Here is a 5728-nt window from a genome sequence, read left to right on the forward strand (position 1 = left end):
AACATGGATTTTCTTTAAGGTCAATAACATGGGATTATATTTCTGTTTCAATTTGCCTCCTGTGTTGGTGAAATCATCATATCCTTTCTTTGTGGGCCTAAGATGGGCTTGTTTTCATTCAATACATCTTGTAAGCCAAAGCTCATCAAGATTCTTAAAGTGTTGAGTATGTATGCCTTTTGATATTGCCTGTTTGTATGTATATGTTCTATTTAGTTCAAGTCAATAAAGAGATTGAAAAGAGAACAAGATAGACGTACTTGAAAATATATTTTTATTCATTAATTAATGAGAGTACAAAATAAGTAGATTCGACAGCATGAATCTCTTAGTCTATCATAAAAAAACAAAGGAAAGAAACAAAACAAGACCTAAGGTGCTACATCTTGAATGGTTGACAACTTCTTGAGATTGTGTCTTTGAGCTTTGTCCGTTTCTGACGTAGGTGAAATCCTCTCTAAAAATCAAGTCCATCTATATGATTCATAGTTTCATTTATCAAGTCCTTTCAATTAATATTCCCACAGTATGGACTTTTTGAAATGTGTCTAAACCAAGGTATTGTAAATGGCACTTATATGGTGGAGACATATTGTCTATGGACTTTGGGACAAGTTCATGATCCGGAGGTCTTTGTGGAATAAGAGCAACCTTTGATTGCCACTAGGAAAAGAAGTCAATGAAGCCTTCTTCTTCCCCTTGCTTAAGCAATTCGAGATCGCGCAAGGTATTTGTGAGCTCGATGTTATCTCCATATTGGATTAAAAACACTTTTACAACATCACTCAAAGTGGAAGTTTATTTTGCATCGAGGTTATAAAACCATGATTTAGTAGTTGGGTCCAATGAAAGAGGAAAAGTACATGAATATAGGCTTGACTCAACCCCTTTCAATTCCATAATTCCAATAAATCTCATTAAGTGAGTCCTAGGATTGTCTGTAACCTTAAAGGTTGGCAAATCCGTAGTTAAGAACTTTTTTGGGAGTGTCTTGCCACTAGGTTGTGGTGCAAGCTCATAATTGAAGTACTTATGCCCCGAGTTAGCTCGAAGGACAAGTTTCTCCAAGGCCTCTACTCTTTCGGTTCTTGTTTTTTCTTGCAGAATGCTTTCTTTTTCTTTTTCTGCTTTTATTTTAGCCTTTTTTGCTTTTTTATGAGCCTTCATTTGGGCTTCTTCTTCTCGTAGGGCCTTTAGGTTTTGGAGTTCCTCTCTTAGTTTCTCCAATGCTGCTTTGTCACCCATGATTGGACTAGTATGCGAATGTGGAAGATGATCTAGTAATGTGTATCACGAGAAATTGAGCGCGTTCACTTAAAATTTTTTGCAAAGCATTCAAACAATGAACCAAAGTCAAAATGATAGTTTTATTTCTTTTTTTTTTTTAATCCTTGTAATATGAATTCACTTTAAGATAGTTTGTTGATGAAAAATGTCAAAAAATTCACGAACAATCATTAATGAAATGTCATGATTTGTGTAGACTTCAACAAGGTAATCATCTAAGGATTTTACTTCAAATGAATTGTTTTCGAAAAAGGTAGAAGAGAAAGACAAGAAAGTTGGATTGAAATTGCTCATCAAATTTTAGGACTATTAATCAACCCGATCATACTCCTTAAAATGATCAATTATAATATGGTATTTGTTGATCACTTAGATTGCAATAGAGATCTATATTATTTTTTTTTTCAATTATGATTCTCATATTGCCCATGTTTAAAGGATAATATTTTACTATTTGCTTAAAAGGACTAATGGCCTCCGAACGTAAAATCCAAAAAATAATTAAATCATTTTCTCGGTTCGATCATTCATTATCTTCTCTCTCTTTTTTTTTTTAGAATAATAATTTTTTTTTTGGTATCATACTCTCATTTTTTTTTTATTATTTTTTTAAGAACAACATTTTTTTTTCGTTCTATTTCTCTCTTCTTTTTTTTTTTTTTTTTTTTTTTTTTTTTTTTTTTTGTGTGTGAGGCAATCATCCCAAGTAAAGTTCTCGGGTTTTTCTTTTAAACCATAGAAGAGGTAAATAAAATATACTCTTAAATTAAAGTTGACCAATTACAACTAAAAAAAATGATGAACACGAAAATAGGCACATTTAAGAATAAACATATTGATGACGTCCTATTAAGAGATGCGAACTTTTGATGACGAACCTCATAAGAAGTAATGTCATTAGCTCGATTATATAGTACATAAACGAATCATCATAATAAAAAATAGTATCGCGCGCAATTTTCCGTCTTGCGCTAAGGTGGAAAGTGCAACTTCAAGAGTAGCATCTGCCACATGCGTTTTTTTTTTGTTTTTGCAAAAACGCAAAAGGAACGATAAAAAACATTTTTTTTCGATTTTTTTTCCGAAAATGCAAAAGGAACGATAAAAAAACCTTTTTTTTCGATTTATTTTTTTTTTGAAAAAACGAATACAACGATCAAAGTAAAGGTAACTAAGTTAGACAACGTTGTTAGCCAAAGAGATATTCTTAGCACCTACTTAACGATTAACCTTAAAGCGGTAATATCGTTTTCTCCATATGATATTGCTCGTAACGAGTCAAAGTCAACGTTGAACAGTGGGCGTGCGCATGACACAGAGTTGCGCGGAGGTGCCGTGCGCAACTTCAGAACTTGCGCTTGGAGGGCGCGCCCAACTTTGACTGTTGTGCGTGCCACCTGGTAGGTTCGACATTTTTTTTTGTTTTCTTTTTTTTTTTTTTTTTTTTTTTTTTGCGAAAATGCAAAAAAAAGAATGATAAAAAACTTTTTTTTTGTCGAACCATAATTTTGCGATTTTTATTAATATATATCTAGGTCACAAGTTGGAATTAGTTAGATTAGACACGAAGCACATATTCATGTAGTCACATAAGCACGTAAAAGGAACCGTCAAAGCATACAATGCCATTCTAAGGTCAAGGCTTGGGTGTCCAAGGAAACCATATCTTAAGAAACGATGCACAAATCAATTACTCAACGTGTTGACTCATGACATCGCCCTCTCAACATTTTGTTGCCGATATGGGTGCAGGCCCGTATATGACCCAGGACAACCAGGGCTGCTGCCTAGGGCCCACAGAAAATAAGGGCCCCAATTTTGTTAAATCTAAGTTATGAATACAGTGTACAAGACTTATAATGGATTGGGTTGCATATTGTAATGTTGTTGTGAGCTTGGCTTGATGGTTGTTCTAGTTTTGTGTGTTTCTCACTTTGCTCTCTAGTCACCAGTTTGAGGATCCTTAGGTTCCTTTTTAATTCTTCTTATTCCCACTTTTTTTTCAAGGGTGATTTCCTTTCTTTCTTTCTTTTTTTTTTTTTTTTTTTTTTTTTTTTTTTTTTTGTGAGTAATTCCTTCCAACAAAAAAAGGTTTTTAATTCTTTGTTCTTGGAGTTCTTTATCATCTTAATCAAAGATATATTTAATTTTAATCTATTTTTTTTAATCCTTATTTCATACAAGTGTTTCACTATGTATATACAATACGGAATATTACGATATTACCTATCAAATTTCATTTAACTTAATTAAACAATTATTAATTAACTAGCGGAGAACATTTTAATAAGTATATATTCTATAACTGTTTCGGACATGACTTGGTTACGAATGAAGAACTGTTTCCTAAGAGTGGCCAAAGAGGTCTTAGGGGAAGTAAGGGGAAGAACTTCGGTACAGAGAGATACTTCGTGGTGGAATGAAGAGGTGAAAGCAGTAATTAAGCAAAAAAGGGAATGCTATCAAGCCTTAGGAAAATGTAGGAGTGATGAAACCTTTGCAGCGTATAAGGAGGCTAAGAGCAAGGCAAAGGCAGCTGTTCGCCAAGCAAAAGAAAAGGCATATCAGGAGGTTTATGAAAAGCTTGATTCCAAGGAGGGAGAAAGGATCATTTATAAGATGGCAAAGAGAAGACAAGAGGCAAGGAAGGATATTGGCATGGTGAAGTGTGTCAAAGATAAGAACCAAATGGTCCTAGTGCAAGAGGAGGGCATCAAGGACAGGTGGAAGGGGTACTTCGATGAATTATTTAATGGAAGTAATGGAGTTGTGATAGGAGATACCTCTATGAGTGATGAAGAAATCAACATGGAGTATGTGCGAAGGATTAGGAGAGTAGAGGTGGAGATTGCACTGAGGAAGATGAAACCTAAGAAGGCGGTTGGCCCTGATGGGGTACCGATAGAGGTGTGGAGGTGTTTGGGTAAGATTGGTATTGATTGGTTAACAAACCTTTTCAACAAGATATGGACGGCTACAAGGATCCCACAAGATTGGAGGAAGAGCACCTTGGTCCCGGTTTATAAAAACAAAGGAGACGCTCAAGATTGTTCTAACTATCGAGGAATTAAGCTTATGAGCCATACTATGAAGTTGTGGGAAAGGGTGATTGAACAAAGGTTGAGGGCATGCACAAGCATTTCAGATAACCAATTTGGTTTTATGCCTGGGAGATCTACTATGGAGGCAATCCATTTGATAAGACAAATGATGGAGTTTTATAGGGTAAAGAAGAAAGATCTTCATATGGTCTTTATTGATTTAGAGAAGGCATATGACAAGGTGCCAAGAGAGATACTTTGGTGGGCAATGTTGAAGAAAGGTATCCCACGAAGGTATGTAGACCTAGTTAAGGATATGTATCGGGATGTGTCAACAAATGTGAGGACATGCGGAGGGTTGACAAAAGATTTCCCTATTACAATCGGATTGCATCAAGGGTCTGCATTAAGCCCTTTTCTTTTTGCAACGGTTCTAGATGAATTAACTAGACCAATTCAAGATGAGGTTCCATGGTGTATGCTGTTCGCAGATGATATCGTTTTGGTGGATGAGACTAAGGATGGGGTTAATGTCAAGTTGGAGCAATGGAGGCAAAGGTTGGAATCTAGAGGGTTTAAGCTAAGTCGGAGTAAGACTGAATATTTGGTATGTCGTTTTGGCACTCAGAGGGGGACACGCAATGAAGTGGTGAGTTTGGATGGAAAGGATTTGACCATGAGTGAATGTTTTAAGTACCTAGGGTCGATCATCCAGAAGAATGGTGACATTGATCAAGACGTGACCCACAGGATTAAGTCAGGGTGGCTTAAATGGAGAGCGGCCACGGGAGTGTTATGCGACCGCAGCATTCCCTTAAAGTTGAAGGGAAAATTCTACAGGACTGCCATACGACCAGTGTTGCTCTATGGTACAGAATGTTGGGCTTCTAAGAAAGAGCATATTAAAAAGATGGAGGTTACGGAAATGCGCATGTTAAGGTGGATGTGTGGAAACACTTTAAGAGATAGAATCAGAAATGAGGTTATTCGCAAGAAAGTAGGTGTGGCGGGCATTGTAGATAAACTAAGGGAAAATCGTCTGCGTTGGTTTGGACATGTAAGACGGAGACCCGAGGGTGCACCGGTGCGAAGAGTGGAAGAGTGGGACCATGGAGGGATTAAACGAGGAAGAGGGAGACCAAAGATGACTTGGTTGGAAGGAGTGAGGAAGGATATGAAGTGCATGGATTTACGTGAGGATGAAGTTTTGGATCGTAAGGGATGGAGGAGAAAGATTTATGTTGATGACTACACGGAATAATCAAATTTGGTTCATGTTAGCCGACCCCACTTTTGGGATTAAGGCTTTGATTGATTGATTGATTGATTGATTGATTCTATAACAGTTTTTTTTTACTACATATATGCTATAATATAACAAAATGTTATTTCGTATTTTT

The sequence above is a fragment of the Chenopodium album genome, chromosome 2, assembly GCF_948465745.1.
Source record: "Chenopodium album chromosome 2, dcCheAlbu1.1, whole genome shotgun sequence".
Taxonomy (NCBI): Eukaryota; Viridiplantae; Streptophyta; class Magnoliopsida; order Caryophyllales; family Amaranthaceae; genus Chenopodium; species Chenopodium album.